This window comes from Pinus tabuliformis, chromosome 5_2 (genome assembly GCF_031772625.1).
Source record: "Pinus tabuliformis cultivar Carrire ecotype Pingquan chromosome 5_2, CPIR1, whole genome shotgun sequence".
Taxonomy (NCBI): Eukaryota; Viridiplantae; Streptophyta; class Pinopsida; order Pinales; family Pinaceae; genus Pinus; species Pinus tabuliformis.
Window position 1 is genome coordinate 974,268,892 of NC_142306.1, and position 24,157 is coordinate 974,293,048.

Here is a 24,157-nt window from a genome sequence, read left to right on the forward strand (position 1 = left end):
CATTCTAACCTCCATACTGCGATATGTTTCCATAGGGTCGACCCCATTATGTTATGATTCTTAAAACCATTTTCACTCGTCGACTTATAAAATCATGACATGATGGTAGAGCCTTCCTTTACATTGGCTTCCTAGTTAGATTCTTGTTGACATATGTTTCCCATGCTTCCAAGATTGAGTAGATTCAGTAGTCCTCTTTAGTCCCGCCATGACCTTTGCGATGAAGCTTCATTCTCCTTTTTCTTCACTATCTTTCTGGATTTATACCCTAGAGGATCCCACATGTTGAGTTGTACTGTTCCATTTCCTATTGACTATTTGTATCTTTTGGCCTTAAGCCAACTTCACTTGGACTCGTGTATAAGCCACTTTTTGACCATGTCCTTCTGTAAAATCAACCTTGCAATCACATAGCCTTTTCAACTTGACACCTTATGCCCATGGAAAGAACATTCCTTTGAGTGTCATTGAACAATTTCATCACCTTGCATTGAGCATAGGAATGTTCCCCTCCCAGGAATTAGCACATCTGTATCTGGACACTCGTTCTTTCCACTGTACCATAGTTTTATTCTTTTTCATGCTTTCCAAATATGAAAAATACAAAAAATTTATGTATTCCAAAAAGTGCGGGAAAGGGACTTTACTTCCATAATTGATGGCAACAAGAGTCAGATGTGTCACCCTTGAAAAAAGCACTCAAAGAAACTGTTTCCTCCATTGGGATGGGCTTTAGTTTGACTTAGGAGAGCCATAACCTTGTTATTGAGTTAGTACTCCTCCGGTTGGTTATATCTTCCAATAATATGGAGAGTTTGTTTGTGCCTCTTGCATGACAAACGTATACAAAGCTATCATATGCTACCATAAAGTCACATTTGAGTAATGATTTTGTTCAAGGGAAGTAAACTTGAGTCTGCCTTTCTGCGGTGTCTCTTGACTCATATTCAGTCGGCCATACTCGGTCTGTCAGATTTATGTTGAGTATCACATTAGCTATTTTGTCCTTTGCTTGTGCTAGTTGAGAAGGTCTCTGTTGACTTCTTGTTGGCGGGTCTACTCTTATCGAATTCGACACATTTCTCTGAGAGTAGGCCTAGAGCTGTACCCTAGCCCTATTTCCATCATTGATAGGTGAACTTGTGCTCAAAATTGATCAATATCATGGGTCTTTGACTGAGTGGTTTCCCTTATCTTCAACGTCAGCTTACATTATCACACATTCGGATTCATGCATTACCTTGGTTTCCAATTGACCCTATTGGTGGATTCCTCAGCTCTGTGTCAACTCTCATTATTGGGTGGTTCAGAGGGTTTATGACATGCGCTAGCCACATCTTGTGTACACCGGAAACATGTTTCGATATGGTTACTTCATATTTCTTCATTTGATTCCTTCCACATTATTGGCCCGAGTGTTACACTCACGTTGGATTGATGTAGGATGCCTTAATACCTTCCTTCCAGAAGATATTTTCCCTTCGACTCCAACTCATTGCTCTGGGAATAATATCTAGATTCCTTTCTCAGTACCTTAGGGTTTGCAGTCATTAGTGGCAGAATCCTTCTCTATCAATTGTTCAACTTCAACTCATTTATTCGCATTTCTTAGATTGTACTCGGGTACCTTGAATCTCATCATCATTATCAGTGAGTTGTCTCGTGTTTATTAACGATATACATCAATGACTAGTAACCAAACGATTTCTCAAATGGTTGACTTCAACTCATTTATTCCCATAGTGTAGAAATGTACCATGGTGGTTGGTGAAGACCTCAGGTTGCATCAACATTTCATGGTTCACTTGACAGTCCCTCCATTTTGCTGCCAGTGACACCATCCACCTTATACGTTGCAGCTCATCACAACAACATCTTATATGTTGGCACCTGAGTTGCATGCAGTACCATTATTCCACTTTTTGACTTGGTACTTTTGAGGATCAGTTATCTAACTCGAGTGATCAAATATCTACTTCAACATCATTGATTAGTTCTTCTATATGTGATATTGTGACATGGCCTTGATATGTAAGTTTTCGGCTTTGATCAGGTGATCCACTATGTATTTCTCAATTTCCTTTGTACTTGTATACATATTGGATCCACTCTACACTTGATATGTCGACATGCTTTACTATCTCTGAGCATGGGTATGCCTGACTCAAACATAAGCTTTCTTTATGATCTCTTCCACTAGTTTGGTAGGCTTGAATCTGGTGATCTCCTCCCAAGTCCTCACATGATTCTTTCTATACATTTAATACATTTTGGCCATCATGTACCCCTTTTGACCTCATATATTAGGGGGAATTTGTTATAGCATCATTTATCACCTTTATATACTTGATTATTTGAGTCATGGCCTTGGACAGCCCTTTCCCTTCAGACTTGGTCCAATTATTAAAAACATTATTTTAAATTACATACATGACTCTTCCCTTCTAAAACCTCGTGCACACATGGGTTCAACTATACCCAACTCGCATATATGATTTAAAATATGAAAAAAATATAAAATCCCTATTTTTTGGGTGGGTTTTACATGTTACACTGGAAGCCTACCTATAGGAGCCCATGGCCTAACTGTATCCAAATTGAAAAAACTATTTTGAGGTGATATAAATACACCTCATGGGGAAGGCCTAAGTGGAGAGAAAGATAGGATATTGACATTATATCCAATTAGTCCTTGATCAAGTCTGATTTATCCCTGTACCTCCTACACTCCCAGCTATAGGAAACCCTTGTTTCCTCATTCAGATGTCTATCTCATTTATATAGCATCCATGTGCATGGATTTGAAAGAGGATTGTTGATGCTTGGGTTGGACGAATCCAAAGGAAGGTTTTGCTTGGAGCCGTAGATGAATAAGGTTGTATTCTTACACATTCTTTTGCAGTCATCAATAAACAAGATATGTTGTGTTCCTAATGTTATGATCTTAATGCTTTAGTTCATGTTTTAATCTAACATATTTATCATTTCATGTTTGATACCTATATGTTTATATGATCTAACAACTATATCATGAACATGCTTTGAACTACAGCTAGACTATGTGCTTTTCTTGAATAAGTTGTAGGTTTTGAAGCATTCGAGGAAGTAGAGGGTTTGGACCCTACGGGAAGGACCTCAAACATAGGACCTTTAGATAATATCTCGTCTTCCTACTTTAGTAGTTTAAGCATTAGGACTATTTGTTTTCTTACTTCTTTTTAGTGGATGCCCTTCGCTTTGTTGGTGTGCACAACCCATACCCTAGGGTGTATTATTCCGTAACAGTTATCTAAGTACAGAGGAAGGTTTGGAATTACAAGAACATCAAGGCCAAGGATTTTCAAGAAGGGGATTGGGTTCTACTATATGACCCTGGTTCAAGGACTTCAAAGGAAAATTAATGACAAGGCGGCTACCATCACTGATAGAGAAGTGCCATGACAATGGAGTTTTTTAAATCAGAACCATTGATGAGGAAGGTATCCCCTTTCTTGTCAATGGATACAGATTGAAGGCTTACATAAAACTTTTGTTCAGGGAAGAGTTCATCAACACCATTAGCAAGGAGGTGAATGTGATTGGGAGTGTCCTAACTTCCAAGTCACGACGTTCTTAAATACTGTTTTTATTTTTGAAAAAAAAATGATAATAGGTCTGGATGAAAATATCCATGAGGCATCTGAGGCCAACTCTTGGGTTGAAAACCTCCTTGAGGCAACCCAGGAGTGGAAAAGAAATAAAAATAAAAATAAAGGATCCCTTGGTGAAAACCTCCCTTGAGGCGCCTAGGGTAGACAGGCAGGTTGAAAACCTCTTTTGAGGTAATCTGTGTGTCCCTCAAAGAAATAAAAGAAAAAAAAACAGAATACCATGATAGGGGACCACAACCTGTCCATTAATAAATTATATGGTTTTGCAGGTTTTGAAGACAGTTGAAAATGCAAATCTATAGGGGCATCATGCTCAAATTCTATTCTATATTTCCATCCATCAACTCCATATCATATATGTCAACCATGTCCCTACCACTCTCATCCATCATCAGGGATCAAAAATCCATTTATAGGCACTCTCTGATTTTCTACAGGATGTCCTATAGCTGCTATAGGAAGATCCTGTAGCACTATAGGATGTCCTGTAATTGCTACAGGAAGATCTTGTAGCACTACAGGATGTCCTGGAATTCTACAGGAAAAGGAACCGATAAAAAAACATCATGCATCGTCTTTCCTAGGTTGGTTAGGGCCTCTTCACTTGATCCAACCACTCACACATCATCCATACATCCCTGATTCAAAAAAAAAATCATCATGTCCCCATACCAACCCTAAGTTGTGTATCATTCAAACAAGAGAGAAAAAATTCAAAAATAAAAATAAAAACACATAGGACATGTCCTCCATTTCCATCATCCTCATCCTCACCCATCATCCTCCAACCCCTACACTACTTCCCATCACTCCACTACAAAAAAAGAACCTTGAAAAGGAAGAAAAAGGGGTTGCTACAGTATCTCTTGTAGAAGCCTGTGTCACTATTTCCATAAACCTGAAACCTTGTTTTTCTTCCCATTAGGAGTGAGGAGATGATACCATCATCCATGGGAACCTTGATCTTCCAAGTAGGACTCCACAACAACAACAAAAACACCTGAGATATCAATCAAGCACGTGCACACATGAGCAAAAATAAATAGTCAACTATACAAGAGCAAAAAGAATGTACACAGGAAAAGGACAAGGAAGTACTTCCTTGAGCAGCAGCACAAAAGTCTAGCACTCCAACATAAACTGATCAAGCACTAGGTAGACGTAGGTATGGTAACTTTTGCGCTCCTCCCTAGGCATTAAATAATGAAAAATGTGTAAATGTCGAGGAAAGGTATATTTTATAAGTTGGACGTGTCCAGTTAACTTGGCTACCCTCAGCTCGTGAGCAAAAAGTGATCTATTAGTCAACATGCCACATAAAAGTGTCACATCAATTGAAATTAGTTAAGAGGGAGGTCGAAATCAATTAAGATGGAGAGGGCGATGATTACGAGGAATAGGAAAATGATCACACAAGGTGGGCCAATAGTCCAAATGAGAAAAACTCGTACTATCAATAGCCAGCAAAGCCCTCTGAGCTCTTACCACAGATAGCATAAAACCTAAACATTCCTACATTTTTCACTCATTTCAAAATTAAGAAGGTAGGGACACGTTTGGGAAGCTATCGAGAGAGTCAAAATCTACTCTGTCAATCCTTCAAGAAACAACTATAGGAAGTGTAGGAGGCTACATGAAGGTACATGAGGCACAAGAATTGCTACAAGAAGCCTGCAAGGGTGCAAGAATGGGGCCTAAGGTCAATTTGGTCATCAATTTTCATTATACCATGCATTATAGTAAGAAGTAAGTGGTCTCTCTCTCTCTGTCAATGATTTTCTTACGGATGCACTCTAAACTCCCAAAGTAATTACAGTCATCCTGTGAATTAATAGGACTTTTGGGGCTATAAAAGTAATAGTTTTGTGGCTATAAAGAGTCTTAGTAGTTACAGTCATAAATTAGAGTTCCACCTCTCATCTACTTTGAATTCATGCTGAAGCTATTCTAGAAAAAACCCTCCTACACCTAGTTGAAAACATAGAAGAATGTGGGAGGGGGATTCAATAGTAGGGAGCCTACATACACAAGGAGAATTCACCTTCATCCCCCTATAGTAGACATCTTCAAGAGGCATCATTGGTTAAGTTTCTTTGACTTGCTAAAAGGATATGATGATAAGATTACTTATGAGTTTTACATAGCCCTAAACCCTCAAGAAAGAGCAAGTTCTACCACTATAGTGAGGGGATTATCCATTACTATCACTCGTACGATGATTAGCAGGGTGACAACCCTTCCCCTAGGGGTCCAGTGGAGAAAAGAAGAGAAATCTAGTAGTGCCCTTGCTAAGAAGAATTTCTTCACCAATGATGAGAAACCAATTGAAGTTAAAAATGTAGTCAGAAGGGAGAGCCTTCCCTATCCTTGGGATGAGGTATCCTACCACATCCTTAAGTTCATTTATTGTGAAGGAAGACTGAGTGTAGTTTATGGCTACCAATTCAGATTGTTCTAGGAACTGATATTTCAAGTCAGATTACCCATAGCCGAAAGACTCAGTGTGCCTTATTTTCTCCTACAGTCCATCATGGACATGAGATAGAAGGTGAAAGAGGGAAATAAACAACAGTTAGCACACCATGGTCTCATCAGGCTAATAGTGGAGGATGATTTGAGTAAATTAAGATTTCATGTCCTCTGGTCCACATTTAGAGACATGGGCAGAGAAGCCTTCATTGATAACCAAGTCCTTGCATTTGGTGAGAACCCAGCCTCAAGTGTTGAAGAAGAGGCAGGAGAAGAAGATGAATGAGCATAAGAAGTAGAAGATGGAGGAAAGGAAGAGGGAAAGAAAATACAGGAAGAACCACAGAAAGAGTAAGAGGTGGAGGAAGAACAAAAGGAAGAGGAAGAAGAGATGTCTCCAGAGCAACAAAGGTTGTCTCATGAACCCACTGAAAAGGAGGTAGCTTCTACCTTGGCTTCCTTGAACACACACATCAAATCCAAGAAGAAAAGGAAGAGGTAAAATCCCCTCTATTTTAAAACAAGGAAAAGAACTAAGATTAGACAAGGGAAGCCTCAAACACACACAAGGACCCCTATTCTAATTGAAGAATAAACCAACAAGAGAGAGGAGATGGAACATATTGAAAGGAAGGTTGAGGAAGCCACATCTCCTGCAGCCATCTCAAATACTCCCATAAGGAAGTCTGTCTCTAGGGAAACCTCCTCTAAGTAGCCTAAGGCACCTATCAGACTCCAACAGAAAGGAAAAGGATTGCTACAGGAAACATTGACAGTTCTACAAGAAACATAGGCAGTGCTACAGGAAAGACATAAAATTATACAAGAGGAGAAAAAGGGGTAGAAAAAAGGCAAAGATGAAACACAACGGGTACAGGAGGCGGCAACTTCTCCAAGAACATTTGAGAGAGATTTTCTAGAACTTCAGTAGCCTAATCCACCACCCAATTTTATCTCCTATTATAAGTTCATTGAAGGAGGCAGACTGATCCCACATAAATTTGCAGTCCCTCTCTTCTTTGAGCTTGAATCAGAAAGAGGAAGGATACATAGGTGGACGCAGATTGCCAAAGCTAAGAAAGTGGAATATGTGGGCCCTATGGAAAAAAACTATAGAAATGGGCAAAGAGTTAAGTGAGTTTAGGGATAAAGAATACACCATGAGAACACAACTACATGCATAAAACAAATGGTTGAGGAAGAAATTACAAGAGAAGGAAACTCAATTGGCCACAATGGCAAGCCTCTACATGGAGGCACTTCAATGCAGACTTCCATCCAAATCCTATGAATTTTTCCTAAAATACCAATGGATGCAATTCCAGATCAAGACATTAGCAAAGAATGGGTCCATGCCATTCTAGGACTATAAATAGTTCATTGAGTTTTGTGACAAAAGTGGCACAAAAGATAGAGCCAAATTGGTAGAGTTCTACCTACACAACCTCACCCTAACTGGCATGAATGTTTGGGACTTAAATGAAAAATTGGGAGACTTGAAGTTGATGGCCCTTGCATCATGGATAAGGCATGAGGAAGAAAGGGCCAAGGAGGTGAAAAGAGTATTGGAAAAGGAACAAAATGAACCCCTCTACAATAGGGGAGAGCAGATAAGTTCAATGGTTGTAATCAACAATAACAACATCATTTCCAATGATGCTAAGTTGGCACTGTTATCACTTAGGTTGTTCCCCAAAAGTTGTAGAAAAGGAAATACGGCTGAGGTAACCACAGAGCAATCTTTTAGATGCAGGTTCTAGCCAATCTGTATCCAGAGAGGGCTCTCTCTTTAAGATTTAGCTTTGTTTTGAGGTATATTAGGCTAGTTATGAAGTACAAGGGTTTGTTTGATTTTTGGGTGGTGACATTCAATAGAACAGGGGTGTAAATCTGAGAATTTTAGTCCATTGGGCTAATGGAGTCTATGAGGATGAACTGCTGGATATGGTTTCTTTGCCAGAGGGTGGTACTACAGAGCAAGGTAATCAATCATGGAACAATTTATAAGCTGGAATCAGATGGGATGGAGTCAGTGGGTGAAGGGCAATTAAGAATCCTTCATCATGTTGACAGAGGGAAAGTGGATGAATATTGCTAGGGAGCAGTTAAGAATTCCTTAGCTAATATTCAAGATGTAAGAACCAGGGGAAACAAGAGCAGTCAAGAATTCCTGCTTATTCGAATTCTGAAAAAAAACATTAATAATAACAGAGATTGAACTCAGAGTGCTTGCAAACAAATTCTGAGTTATTCTTTTTCCCTATTATTGAGATCATGAAACATATATGATATAGTAAACACAGAAATTGAAAACACAAGTAAGAGAGACTTATTGATCCACAAAATGATTCAGGAATTCTGTAACATAGTCCTCTGCTATCAATTCCACATCCAGAGAGTCCAACAACAATGGATTCCAATAGCTTTTGTATTCAGAAGATTTTTAGAGTTACAGCGCAGTTCCAGAAATGTATCACCAACCCCTAATACTTCGCTTGGGGAGGTATTTGTACAAAAGTGTTTACAAAATATCTCAAAGAGATAATATCTAGTAATAACTTCTTCTACCTACTTTACAGGAGAAGTAAATGATCTTGAAAACAGGGAGAAATAAATGCAGAAGTAAATGTTGTTGTGCTGGCTGCTCAGTTGGTGAGATGTGTTGACTGTAAGCTCGGTGAGTCGGCTGGTGGCTGCTTCCACTGATATTCCACGCTGCTGCCTCGGCTTCCTCGGGTGCATTTAATTTTGATTTGATACATTGCTACCCCGCATAACTCTCATCCGTTTCCTCCCTCCGCTTTATGGTATCTGTTGTATCCTGGGTAAAACAAAAGTTGAAACGTGCCTATAGGATTTCCAACATGCTTTGCCACCACTGCTCTTCTGGTAACTGATGTCTTTGCAGCTTTCTGAAAGTCTCATCAGCGTCGGTGTACCTGTAGAAGTTAGGCTGGACTGAAAAAAGATGTTTCACTTCATGCTCAATATAGAATAGATTTTCCAAGTTGTTGTAGAGAGTTTGGCTAGATGGAAGGGTTTTCTTTGCTGAAGTACTTGATGATGCATTTAGTTGATCAGTAGCATGTTTATTCAACCTGTGCATGTACTCAGCTTGTCTCAATAGGCGTTCATTTCTTCCCACCAGACTTGGCAAGCCCCTTTCATGCAAAACTGCAAATCTTTCTACAAAAGAATTTACCTCCACTTGCATGTCCTGGCTCTTCCTCTCCAAGTTCTGCATTAGGGTTCTCATGGTCAGAACTCTTTTGACTGTTAGAATGGTGCCTGTCCTGTCTCTGATGTCCAGTGCTGCTAGTTCCTCACTAGTCTTAGTGTTCAAAAAATGTATTAACCTGTTGGCCTGTTCGGGCATATGTCCCAATAATTTTCTAGCCTTTTGAATTTCCACCTGCGCTGCTGCTATCAAGTCAATATTCTCATATATAATTTGAATAGATCTCCACACATTACTAATGGATTCACTGATTTTAGCCCACAAAGTGCCTTTGATTTCTCCCAGAGGCTTATCTAAAGAGAGGTCCTTTTCCAATGCATTTACCCTTCTATAATGCTTTTACGTCTCTTGTCTTTTCTGCCACAGTCATTTTAGATTTGTCATAACTCACTTCTAATTTTTCCAATTTCTCTTTGGCCTCTTTTAATTCTGATACTTGGAGTTTTAGCTCCTCCATGGCTTTTATTAACTCCTCTGTGGTCATAGTAGTGCTACTGCCTGCTGTTGTTGTTGTTGCTGAAGTACCTACTGCTGATGATGGGCCAGTGGGAGGCACTGCTATTGTAACTGTGGGAGGAGCAGTTGTGACTGTTGGAGCTATTTGAGATGGCTGGGAGGTTGACTGTCCCTGCTTATCTTGTAGTGCTTTCTCCAAGGCCTGCTCTTTCTTGCTTAATCTTTGATTCATTCTCATCAGCAAGTCCATCATGTCCTCCTCTGCTTTTTTCTGCACAACCTCTGTAGTTTGTGGATGCATGGTAGTAGGCAGCTTCAACTGTTTCCTGAGGGCAGCAATGTCCTCTTCCTTCTTCTTAATCAATGCTTTTATTCCTTTGGCATCCTTGGGATCATGTCCCAGCTCAATGATAATATCCTCCAAGGAATTTATCCTGTTGTCCTTGGCTAAAGAAGATGCCTTCTCCAAATCTAGTTGGGAAGATGTGTTGTTCAATGAGTTTTGCAATTTGTGAGCTAACATTGCCTTATCTGCCAATGTATAGTAGACCATCTCTCCAGTTTGCTTATGCAGCTCAATCAAATCCATAGGATGAATGTCTTTGGCAAGGACCTCCAGATTTGTTCTAATGTAGTCAGCTGCTGACTGTGGCTGTTGCACTTTAGGCCTAAAGTGGCTCAAGATTATTTTTCCTTCTTTAATGTTATATGCAGACATTAACCTTTGTTGGTTGGCGGGGGTCATCTTGAGAAATTGGTCATAAAGTTGCAGCCTCAATGGATCATTTCTAGCCTTAATCCCTGTGAATGTTCTTTTGACATCTGAGGCTTGCTTGCTTGATGGTCTTGTGGATGAAACTTCCACGCTGTGCTGCCTTTCTAGGTCCTGCCTATGAGAGCTGGTGGATGTTTCTATCACCGGGGAGATCTGTGGGCTGGTTTCCCTCTCGCCTCTTGGGCTTTCTATGGTTTCCTTAATAATTTCCTCTTCAGGTAGAGGATTTATTCTTTGCCTTATTGCCCCTGGTTGCTCTGCTGGTCCACTTACAGGTGTGGCTTCTTCTCTGTCTCTTTTCCTCCCCTTTTCCTCATTTAGAGGAGTCTGTAATGCTGGTACCTTTGGTGCTTTGGTCTGGACAGGAGGAATTTTCCCTTGGCCCTGTTCCTTTGATGATGCTGGCTGATCTGTCATTATGTGTTGTTCTGTATCTAGCACTTCTTTGCCCTTTGATGTCCCTACAGCTGGTGTAGTGCTTTCTTGGGCAGATTGCTGTGAAGTTCCAGCAGATGATATACCTACTTCAGTTTGCTGAGGCAGCTTGAAAAATACCTGTCCAAAAGAGTCCAGGTCAAGAGTCTCTTTTAGATTTTTCATAGCTTGTTCCATTTTCTCTTGCTCAGTAAGCTCTTCTATTAATGTGCCCTCTACCCACTCATCTTGATTAGAAAATTGCTCTATTTCAGGGATCCTACAATGTTTATAGGCTGATAGCTTGTTTTTTACTTTTATTTCACAGATAAATCCATTTGGGTCATAGGGTACCCACCAAAAGCTCTTCTTTAATTTGAGTTGTTTTCCCAATATCTTGTTAGCATCTTGCCATGCTTCCTTTTTGTTAATGATAAAAGGGCCTAACTGGTTTCTTAATTTCAGTTGAGCTTTTTTCTTTGCACCATAAAAGTGAGTCAAATCTAAGTTGATAAATTGCCTGAAATATTCTAGAGCAAACAGTCTCATAGGCACATATTTGGGTAGCTTATAAGGGCACAACTCACAGCCATATATTCTGATTTCAGTGTGATTCTGGTAGAAGTACCAGTCACCTATTTTGTAGCTTTTGGAGAGCTGTAAAATTTTCTGCATATCACCAGAGAGTCTAGGAGGAGGAGTTCTCATCAGTAGAGAGGAGACTGGATGTATAAACAAATCAATGAATTCACAGTAAGTGTAAGGAGAGTTATGGACTTCATGGAAGACTGAGGTCCAAAAGATCACAGACCTCCTTTCTCCTTTAGAATCCAATTTTCTGATGGGAAACTGAAAACTGTCTGTTTGGAAATACAGGAACAGATGATATATATAAGAGGTATACTTGAAGACTCCTTCTCTGTCTAGATTCAAGAGTTGGTCATGGATCTTGTTGGCAATGAAAGTAGCATAGTCATATTTGACAGCAGGGGGCTGTCCTAGAGTAAATGTGGACAACAAAGCTAGGGTGGTCTCATCAACACATTCACTTGTCTTGAATCCCAGGACATAGGATATCATATCAATGATGAATCTTCCAGCTTTATTGAACCAGACATGAAGAAAGGGAGGTGGGAATTTGGGCTGGCAATCTGGTTTCATGAATGTTTGAGCAATGTGGGTTATCTCTGAGTTTGGTATTTTAGGGCATTGCTCAAACAAGAATCCCATAGACAGAGGAGCCAGAGGTAGAATGGGTTTGAAGTGTAACATTTCATTTATGGACTCAGGAGTTATATAAAAGAGGACAGTTCCAGATGGAGACTTGATTGCTCTTTGTACAGGTTCATAATTGGCACAGCATAAGCGGATTATATCAGGAAAAACATTGACTGAGGGGAGGTAGTACCTGGGCAGATTGGATTCCCAAATTCCATATGAATCAGAGTTACTTCTGTGACTGTTTCTAATTTCACAAAATGCCTGGAGGTGGTTTTCATTACCAGGTAAGTCTTGGATTTGAAAATCTCTATCTACCAGGGGTACCCACTCCAGGTCTTTATGAGGTGCATTGAGGGGAGCAATGTTCAGGGCCACCAGAGCTTCCATTGCTCAATTTTCTGTGATTTTCAAATTGGAATTTGGGTTTTTGTAGCAAAAGTAGGCAAAACAATAGTTCTGGGGCTTTTCTCCGGGAATTGCAAACCAAAGTTGATTTGAATTTAGCTCACTGGGTGAAATTTACAGAAAAAAACGAAATTTGCAGGGTTTTTGGCAAAAATGGGTAAAGAGCAGTGGTTCTGGTGCGCTTATTTGAACGCAGTACGGTGAAGTCAGCTAGAATTTGGCTTCTTTGGAAAATTTTGCAGAGGAAAGCTAAAAAAACAGGTTTTGGGAAGTGAAATGGGTAAATGCCTATGTTTTTGGACACGCACGGGAGTAATTTGCAGGTTTGGATGACGAATTTGCAGAGTGGGATGCCGAATTATGCTGGTCGGGTGGCGGACTGGAGCTCTGGTAGTAGCTTCAACGTAATTTGCATGCACCGGTCTCGTGAAAGCAACCAATAGAAATGAATGAAAACGACACTTTCACGGGTTTTTGACAAAAATTAGTTTGGTGGGATTTTGGCGCCTTTTCTCGGATGACGTCAGCATGACGTGGTGTTTTGTCGTGTAGCGGGTTGACGTGGTGATGACGTCATAGATGAGGTGGCGATGACGTCAGCGGGGAGGCAGCGGGGGCAGTAAGTGGTTTTGGGCCCGCACCGCTTATCGGCCAAGGTGGTATTGGAGGGGAGGGCAGCGAGCACTGCAGGAGGGCGCCACGCGTCCCTTGGTACGGTGGGAATACCACCATTCCCCGAGCATTAAATATTGGTGTGAAAGGGCACCGCGATATTGCTGTGGGCCGTCCGATCGGCGGGCCATGATCAAACGGGTGGTGGTCAATGGGATATGGCGGAGGACAACAACGCGGGACCCACGAAATATTTGTTATGGTTTAAGACTTCCCAGGGCATGTGTTATTGGCTGTCGGGGGGATTAACGTTAATTAACCAGGCGTTAATTAATTTTACAATATTTGCACGGGGAGGGTTATTACATGGTTTCGGATGAACCACTAATTCCCAAAAATATAATGATATGTTTGATATTACAACCGAGGCGGGGAATATTAAACATTTTGGGGTTTTTATATATTAATAACATACGGGAAATGGGAAATAGCCATAGGGAGTTAAATAATAAAGTTAAAATGTAATTAATGTGATTCATGAAATGGGAAGCGCTAAGTGATGATCTTAGGCTATAGGGAAAGTAAGGATTTTACACAAGAAATGTGGCTTCTTTTATCCTAAGTAAAAACAGAGTTTCACTTAGTCTTTTTCATGAAATGAAGTGAACTAGGAGTATTGAGCAGATCCCAACATCCTTGTGGGGAGGTTAGTGAGTGATTTTGGGAGAAGTATGGAGGGAAGTTAGACATGCATCACCTGATTTGTAGCCACACCTTGCCATGATACTTATGATATCCATGAGATGAATCACCTTTGAAAGACAAAATTACTCATAAGCCTGCTTCTGCAACACCAAAACTACCTACCCAGCCTATTACACCTAACATTTTTTCTTCCTTTTCCTTGGGTGCATTTAAACTAGCAAACCCTTACTCTTTTCTTTTATTTTAATTGCCATCCTATCTAAGTCTACCCTTATTTCTTCCAGAGGCTCAGATTTAGCTGTTGAGCACCTTTGCTTCTCTACCTAACTACTTATCTTCCAAGCTTGAACTGTTTGGACAAATTTTGCTCTCTATCTCTAAAACAAGAAATTTAAACATGAACTGGCCAAGATTAAGCTGTTTGGCCATCCATCGACTGTGACAAGAGTCAACTGATTGCACACAATGAGATTCTTTGGAAAAATAGAATAGTAGTGGCATTTTGGACTAGCACGCTTTCCTACTCTTCTTCATTTGGGGTTCATTTCTTTTCTTTTGACCATTTCATTCTTTTTGCCCTTTGATTTTTCTTTTAGGGCATACCCTCTTTTCATTTTTTAATTTTTTGATTTTTTTCAAAATATGGAACCTTTGCAGCATGGAAAGGATGAACATATTTGGGATTTTACCAGTCAATCATGAAATATGACACCTATTGGTATAGGAGCATAACACTGACTCCACTTGGGGATGGATTTTCCTAGTGAAAAGCCAAGAACAGCAGGTCAGATGGCCTTATGTATAATTCTTGCTGTATTTTGAAATTTTCCCTTTGCTGCAAACTAATAGAACTGTACCTCTGCAACATATATACATTTCTCATTAGCTCGTTTAAATAATTGCAGCTCTGTTTTGGATAGTTTGTCTGAATGTTTTTTCTCATATTTACAGCTCCCAAGTCTTCTTCTTCAATTTCTGGTAAACTAAAAGGTAACACAAAAAGGTAGCACAGTTCCTTGACCGTTGCTCAAAATTTGTTACATATTCCTTCCTATTTTATTACTGTAATAAACTGCAGAAAGTAAACATTTTTATGTACAATTTAGAGTCCTAACATATCAACAAACTGGATCAAAATAATGCTTCAGCATCCGACCATTAATTGGTCCATCTTCTGTTCCTGTACCATCCAGGCTTTTCAAAAAGTAGGTGTTGTTTCCTTGTGAGGCCTGAATAGCAAAAGGTCCCTTCCATAGGAAGTCAAACTTCCCATGTTTTCCTTTATCTTCCCTTCTAGAATCCCATTTCAGTACTTTGTCTCCTATGAAAAAATCCTCTGCCTTAGTCCTCTTATCAAATATCTTCTTAAGTTTTTCTTGTAGAATTTGAGATCTTTGATACACCTCTTCTCTAGTCTGCTGTAAATAAATAGTCTGATTGATTCTTCTATGAATGTCATTGGGTTTTGCTTGCACTTCTTGCAGCAATTTTATCACAGGGACATGCAAAGATGAAGGGAATACAGCCTCCATGCCATAAACCAATTCATAGGGGCTTTTTCCAATGGCTCTCTTTGTAGTCAATTTGTCAGCCCAAAGTGCATTGATAAGCTTCTTATGCCAGTTTTTCTTGTTTTCCTCCAATACTTTCTTAATTATATTGATCAGGGTTTTATTGGATGATTCAGCTAGACCATTACCTTGAGGGTAATAGGTTGTGGAGTGGCCTAGGGTAATGTGGTATTTGTGACAGAAATTGATCATTCTTTTGGATTTAAAAGCAGCAACATTGTCAGTTATAATCTTTTCAGGACAACCAAATCTGGACAGGATATTGGTTTCTAGGAATTGCATGATTACTGAATCATTGGCTTGTCTACAAGGGATGGCTTCTATCCACTTGGTGAAGTAGTCTGTGGCAGTCAAAATCCATTTATGTTGGCCAGAAGATGAATGATGAATTTCCCCAATGAAGTCTAATCCCCACTGTTGAAAAGGTCTTTCTGTGGAAATTGGTCTGAGGGGTGGAGGTAAAAGCTTTCTCTTGCCTTCAAAGATTTGACATTTATGGAAAGTAGTAACAAACTTTTTGACATCAGCAAACAGGGTGGGCCAATAAAATCCAGCCCTTAGGATTTTATCAGCAGTTGATTTCCAGTACAAATGCCCACCAGAATCCCCTACATGAAACTCTTTCAGCACTTTGTCAGTTTCATCCCTATTTAGGCAATTTAATAGAACACCTTCATGATTTTTCCAAAATAAAACATTATCTAAAATACATAATTTTGAACCTTTCATTTTCAGAAATCTCTTTTTATTTCTGGATAGCCCTGGAGGAGCCTGCAGGTTTAACAATACATAAGTTATATCAGCATACCAAGGTGATTGTAAAAAGGCTTGATTGATCTATGGAGTCGTCATCTCCTGTTCATTATCCAGTTCATTGATATCAAGGGCTTGAAAGTTGGTTTCAGTCATAACTTTAGCTAATCCTTGTCCTTTTATCAGCTTTGTTGGTTTAATTTCAATGTCATATTCCAAAATGTTAGCTATCCATTAGCCTCTTTTTCCTTCGATTCCTTCTTGAGTTAGAATATCCTTGACAACAGTATTTGGCACATAAGCTATTATATGAGAGTACAAGATATAAACTCTGACGTCCTTAATAGCTTTTACAAGTGCATAAGCTTGTTTTTGCATGATTTGATATTTTAGTGGTGCATCTCTAAGCACTTTGCTGAAAAAAGCTATGGGTTTTTCACACCCTTGGTCATCTTTCTACAATAGGACAGCAGTAATAGTATGTTCTGATGCAAATGAAAATATTATGAAGTTTCTGTCAAATTTTGGGCTTGCAAGGACTAGTGTTTTGGTTAAAGCTATTTTGATTTCTTCAAAGGCTTGTTTAGCTTGTATTCTCCACTTGACTTTGGAATCTTTTTTCAGCATGTTATTCAGCAATCTAATTAATTCAGCCAAGTTGGGTATGAATCTCCTTAAAAAATTGATTTTTCCTAGGAAAGCTTGAAGTTCTTTGATATTTCTAGGGTGAGGAACTTGCAGAATGGCTTGTATTCTGTCCGGATCTATTCTAATACCTTCTTTGGAGATGATGTGACCTAGCAGTTTTCCCTCTTCTAGGCCAAATAATGATTTCTTTGGGTTTAGTGATATACCATATTTTCTGCAGATTACAAACACTTGCCTGAGATGATCTAGGTGTTCCTGATTTGATTTGGAAAAGGCAGTGAGATTATCTAGGTATATGACAAGGAAATCATGAATTTCTTTAGTAAAAGCTATGTCCATGGCTCGTTGAAATATTGCCTCTGCATTCTTGAGTCCAAAAGGCATTTTTACATACTTGAAAGTTCCCCCAGGTGTTGTAAAAGCAGTTTTTTCTTGATCATCAGGGTGAACTAAAATCTGGTTGAAGCCTGAAAATCCATCTAGCAGTGAAATTCTGGAGGCACCCACTACCCTCTGTAAAATGTGGTCCATCTTAGGTAAGGGGTAGTGATATTTTAAAGAGACTTTATTCAGATTTCTCAAATCAACACACAGTCTTATTTCTCTCGTTTTCTTCCTAGTGGGCACTAAATTGGAGACCCATTCTGAAAATCTGATGGGTGCGATTATCCCAGCTTCATACATTCTTTTGACTTCTTTTTCAATTAGAGGGAGGAGTACAGGATTGACCCTTCTGAGTTTTTGCTTGAAAGGTTTTTGATTTTCTTTTAGGGGTATTGTATGCTGAATTATAGAAGTTTCGTGGGACTTGAGATCTTCATAACTCCATGCAAAGACATCCTAAAATTCTTTGAACAGTTCAACATATTTCAGCTTTTGGTCAGGAGGCAAAGTTTTGGACAATTTTATCATTTTAGGATTTTGTTCAGTGCCTATATTACAATCCTTAATTTCTGCGTTTAAAGGCTGCATTTTGGGTTTCCTTGGAATGTCATTAGAATCAAAAATGTCTTCTAGAGGAGTCAATCCTGTGGGTAAAAGATTGTCCTTTAAATCAATAACTTCAGACTCTCCTTCAACAATTTCATCAAGGTTTGTTTCTTTCAGCTCTTGTAATTCTTTGCTGGTAAATTTTGTTGGATGTAGTATTTGAGTTGCTATTTCAGCTGAAATGTGGGTTTCAGCTTTGTCTATTTGATGATCTTCACCAACAGTGCCTGTGTCTATATTTGTGCTGGAAAATTCTTCTTTTAAAGTCAGTGAATTATTAATTTGAGTGTCATTGTCAAACACTTGCCAATTTTTAACATTTTCAGGTACAGTTGGCCTGTGTTTAATTTCAGCTGTAAAATGATGATTAGGCTCAAATGGCAATTTACAAGTGCTGGAAAATGTTGCCAAACTGTGAGCATGCAAATTATGTTTCCTTGGAATTTTGGCAAGCTGTGATTCTAGAAAGATATTGAGTATTTCGATTGCTGCCCCTCTATAAGATCTTAACCTGAGGTCATTTGTGAGAAAGTTTCCTTTCATTTGTTGAATAACCAAATCAGAGTCTCCCAAAATTGATATCCTAACTGCCCCTAGAATTTTGATCAATTTGAGTCCTAGCAGGAGGGCTTCATATTCAGCCATGTTATTCGTGCATATAAAATTCAGCCTGTATGCATGTCCTTTAGCATGATCATTTTGCATGTTATGTATCCAAATCCCTACCCCTGCTCCTAGTTTATTGACTGATCCATCAAACTCTAGATACGATAGGATTTCTTGATTACAGCTAGCATCAGGAGTTTTAAAAATTTGCTTAGTAGGCAGATTTGGATTTTTAGTTTCATGTGGTTTCCCTTGTGTGTATGTTATATCAATTATTTCAACAATTTCTTGAATCTGAACACTAGATTTTTCATTTATGACTTTTTCTTGTACTGAAGCTAAAACCTTGTCATTAGTTGGAGGGCAAATTTCAGCGTTGTATAAGATGAAAGAGTCCATATCAAAATGCATGGAATAGATGGGAAAATTCTGGGGTTTCTCCTGGCTGCTGACCACATATTTCATCAACGTTTCTCGGTACAATCTCTTTGGCTAGCCAAATACTGAAATGGTAGCATAGGACATGTCTAACTGTAAATATCCCTGGAGCTTTGCACCCCAAGATCTGGACAAAAGCATTCCATATTTTGGTGGGATATCAACTACCACTACATCCATTAAAATTGTCTTGGCAGGGTATTGAACTAGAGATACACATAAATCTTTGATTAACCCTAGACATCTGACTTGGCTTGAATCAAAAGAGAACAAGTCTTTGTATGGCCTGGTGATATTTAGGTCCAACTTTTCCATCACCGATTTGGGCATTAAATTATGGGAAGCTCCAGAATCAAACATTGCATTGTGAAGTACTTTGTCATGAATATTCAGACTTACATAGAATGGAGGAACTCCTCCATCTACTGATTTGCCATTTACTTTAGGGCCAAAAATTAATTCTGGTTGGTCATCTAGGACATTTACTGCATCTCTATTCTCTGAAATTTGAAGTGATCTACTAATTTGTTCTCTATAGACATCATGTTTAGCCAATTCTGACAGTGGAATGGCTATTTTTAACTTGCCTATTTCAGTTTCAAGGTTAAAAGGTTTTTCCATTTGAATTTTTTCATTTCGGGTAGCAAGATTTTCTTTTTTTGTTGTGTTTTCATTGCTTTTTTCTTTATCAGGAGTGCTGTTATGAGCTGAATCTGCTTCCAAGTCCGTTTTTGGAAATTCTTCCACAGTTCCTTTAGGAGGAATAGAAGTTGAAGGTTGTTTGCTAGGTTGTAGGTTGTCTAATATATCTTCAACTATTGGATTGTTTGGGTTAGAAATTGTTTTGGGAAAAGTTTGTACAAGAGGGTTCTTAGCCTTGGCTTTGGTAGGTTGCTTAGTTTCTTTTTGCTTGCTTTTTCCAGGGACATCTATCTTTCTGCCTCTCAGGTTGTATTGCTTGTGAACCTCATAGACAGCTGTATCATATCCCTCCCTAAAATCGAAAGATTCATTTGATTGGGTCTGGAATTGATTAAAGGTGTGAGCTTCTTGGTCATCCTGGGTCAAAAAAATTTGTTGTCCATTATTGAGACCCATTAAGTTAATTTGAGTGTCCTCTGTTGGCTCATTAGAAGTTGAAGCTTCAGCATAGTTTTTCTGGAATGGAGGTCTAATGTTTTGGTCAGGGCCAGCCTTTCCAGCATTGGGATTCTGATTTTTTCTGAAATTTGGGTTTCTTCCAGTATTACTCGGTTGACCATCCCAAGATGATTTCCTCTCAATTGTTTCTACTCTATCACCTAGTCTATCCATTCCTTTAATAATTGCATCTAATTTTTGTTCAAATGCAGAAAGTTCTTCTTTGAAAGGTGTTCTCCTTTCAGCTCTAGCTTGAGCTCGTTTAGAAATTAGATTGGCCTCTACACTGACAGCTATACTCTGCATGTCTTCTAAGCTTGGAGGATCTCTTTCCCTAAGCTGGTAAGCCATGTCAGAATCAAATCCATCCGGGAATTTGATTAAGGCCAGGTCTAGTGGAGGTCTGAGATTCTGAGGGATAGCATTGTATACATTATTAAATCTGGCACAATAATCTTGAACAGTTTCTTGTGGGCCCCTTTTCAAGCTTTCATATTCTGATAGGATGTGCAAAGGGTCTTTCTTCTTCTCCCATATGTTCAAGAAAGTCTGGTAAAGGGCTTCTGGATCAGTGATAGTGTTTACAGGGAGTGCCCTAAACCAGGTCCTAACATCACCAGTTAAACTCTGAACAAAGATCTTCATTCTCACATCATCAGCATCAATCTCATAGTTTTCAAAATAATCTGTAATTTTCTTAGTATGTTGCTGAGCTGTATAAGTGCCAACACCATCAAAATAGGTGATTTTGCTTTGATAATCTTTAGGCATAGCCCCTGGATTTGCAGGTAACTACAGGGGAGCATATCGGTTTGCCATATTTGTAGGGATAAATGTAACAGCTGGAAGAACAGGGATAACAGCTGAGATATATGCAGTGGATGGGGGAGTGGGAAAGATGGTTTGAAGTACTAATGGTGAACTAGGAGAAGCAACAGTAATGGCAGAAAGGACTGGTGCTTTTCTAGGAGTAAGCTCAGTTCGGATAGGGTTCTGCTGAGGTATGTCAAGGTGTAAACTCGCAGAATGTTATTGAATTTCTTGGCTTCTACGGTTCTTAGGGATCAAATTAGGATTTTCAAAGATAGGTGGGGGATTTGGATCTAGATTTGATCTAGTGTAACGGATTTTCTTCTTTGGAGCCAGCTTCTGAATATATTTTTTGGTTTTTCTTGAAATATTTGAAGGTTGCAACTGTTGAAAGTATCTTTCTAGGAAGCTTAAAATATGGGAGTTTTGAATTTTCCTTTAGATATGTGGAAGCAAGGAACTGATCAAAAATTTGAGATAGCTGTTCAAAGCCTAAAACTAGACTGGAGATAGACTGAAGCAGCATTTATTTACTCCTGTAATTGCATAGCAAAAATAGTTTCAAAGGCTACCTGGCTAACTTCAGGCTCCATATGTAGCTTAAAAATAAACAGCGGTAACAAACAATTTATTCAGGTCCCCAACAGAGTTGCCAATGATGTTATCACTCAGGTTGTTCCCCAAAAGTTGTAGAAAAGGGAATACGGCCGAGGTAACCACAGACCAATCTTTTAGATGCAGGTTCTAGCCAATCTGCATCCAGAGAGGGCTCTCTCTTTATGATTTAGCTTTGTTTTGAGGTATATTAGGCTAGTTATGAAGTACAAGGGTTTGTTTAATTTTTGGGTGGTGACATTCAATAGAACAGTGGTGTAAATCTGAGAATTTCAGTCCATTGGGCTAATGGATTCTATGAGGATGAACTTCTAGATATGGTTTCTTTGCCAAAGGGTGGTACTATAGAGCAAGGTAATCAATCATGGAACAATTTATAAGCTGGAATCAGGTGGGATGGAGTTAGTGGGTGAAGGGCAATTAAGAATCCTTCATCATGTTAATAGAGGGAAAAGTGGATGAATATTTCCAGAGAGTAGTTAAGAATTCCTTAGCTAATATTCAAGATGTAAGAACCAGGGGAAACAGGGGTAGTCAAGAATTCCCGCTTATGCTAATTGTGAAGAAAACATTAATAATAACAGAGATTGAGCTCAGAGTGCTTGCAAACAAATTCTGAGTTATTCTTTTTCCCTATTATTCAGATCATGAAACATATATGATATAGTAAACACAGAAATTGAAAACACAAGTAAGAGAGACTTATTGATCCACAAAATGATTCAGGAATTCTGTAACATAGTCCTCTGCTATCAATTCCACATCCAGAGAGTCCAGCAACAATGGATTCCAACAGCTTTTGTATTCAGAAGATTTTCAGAGTTACAACGCAGTTCCAGAAATGTATCACCAACCCCTAATACTTTGCTTGGGGAGGTATTTGTACAAAAGTGTTTACAAAATATCTCAAAGAGATAATATCTAGTAATAACTTCTTCTACCTACTTTACAGGAGAAGTAAATGATCTTGAAAACAGGGAGAAATAAATGCAGAAGTAAATGCTGTTGTGCTGGCTGCTCAGTTGGTGAGATGTGTTGACTGTAAGCTCGGTGAGTCAGCTGGTGGTCGCTTCCACTGATATTCCGCACTGTTGCCCCGGCTTCCTCGGGTGCATTTAATTTTGATTTGATACATTGCTACCCCGCATAACTCCCATCCATTTCCTCCCTCCACTTTATGGTATCTATTGTATCCTGGGTAAAACAAAAGTTGAAATGTGCCTATAGGATTTCCAGCATGCTTTGCCACCACTGCTCTTCTTGTAACTGATGTCTTTGTAGCTTTGTAAAAGTCTCATCAGCGTCGATGTACCTGTAGAAGTTAGGCTGGACTGAAAAAAGATGTTTCACTTCATGCTCAATATAGAATAGATTTTCCAAGTTGTTGTAGAGAGTTTGGCCAGATGGAAGGGTTTTCTCTGCTGAAGTACTTGATGATGCATTTAGTTGATCAGCAACATGTTTATTCAACCTGTGCATGTACTCAGCTTGTCTCAACAGGCGTTCATTTCTTCCCACCAGACTTGGCAAGCCCCTTTCATGCAAAACTGCAAATCTTTCTACAAAAGAATTTACCTCCACTTGCATGTCCTGGCTCTTCCTCTCCAAGTTCTGCATTAGGGTTCTCATGGTCAGAACTCTTTTGACTATTAGAATGGTGCCCGTCCTGTCTCTGATGTCCACTGCTACTAGTTCTTCACTGGTCTTAGTGTTCAAAAATTGTATTAACCTGTTGGCCTGTTCGGGCATATGTCCCAATAAATTTCTGGCCTTTTGAATTTCCACTTGGGCTGCTGCTATCAAGTCAATCTGCTCATATATAATTTGAATAGATCTCCACACATTACTAATGGATTCACTGATGTTAGCCCACAAAATGCCTTTGATTTCTCCCAGAGGCTTATCTAAAGAGAGGTCCTTTTCCAATGCTTTTACCTTGTTCTCTAATGCTTTCACCTCTCTTGTCTTTTCTGCCATAGTCATTTTAGATTTGTCATAACTCACTTCTAATTTTGCCAATTTCTCTTTGGCCTCTTTTAATTCTGATACTTGGAGTTTTAGCTCCTCCATGGCTTTTATTAACTCCTCTGTGGTCATAGTAGTGCTGCTGCCTGCTACTGTTGTTGTTGCTGAAGTACCTGCTGCTGATGCTGGGCCAGTGGGAGGCACTGCTGTTGTAACTATGGGAGGAGCAGTTGTGACTGTTGGAGCTATTTGAGATGGCTGGGAGGTCGACTCTCCTTACTTATCTTGTAGTGCTTTCTCCAAGGCCTGCTCTGTCTCACTTAATCTTTGATTCATTCTCATCAGGAAGTCCATCATATCCTCCTCTGTTTTTTTCTACACAACCTCTGTAGTTTGTGGATTCATGGTAGTAGGCAGCTTCAACTGTTTCCTGAGGGCAGCAATGTTCTCTTCCTTCTTCTTAATCAATGCTTTTATTCCTTTGGCATCCTTGGGATCATGTCCCAGCTCAATGATAATATCCTCCAAGGACTTTATCCTGTTGTCCTTGGCTAAAGAAGATGCCTTCTCCAAATCCAGTTTGGCAGATGTGTTGTTCAATGAGTTCTGCAATTTGTGAGCTGACATTGCCTTATCTGCCAATGTAGAGTAGACCATCTCTCCAGTTTGCTTATGC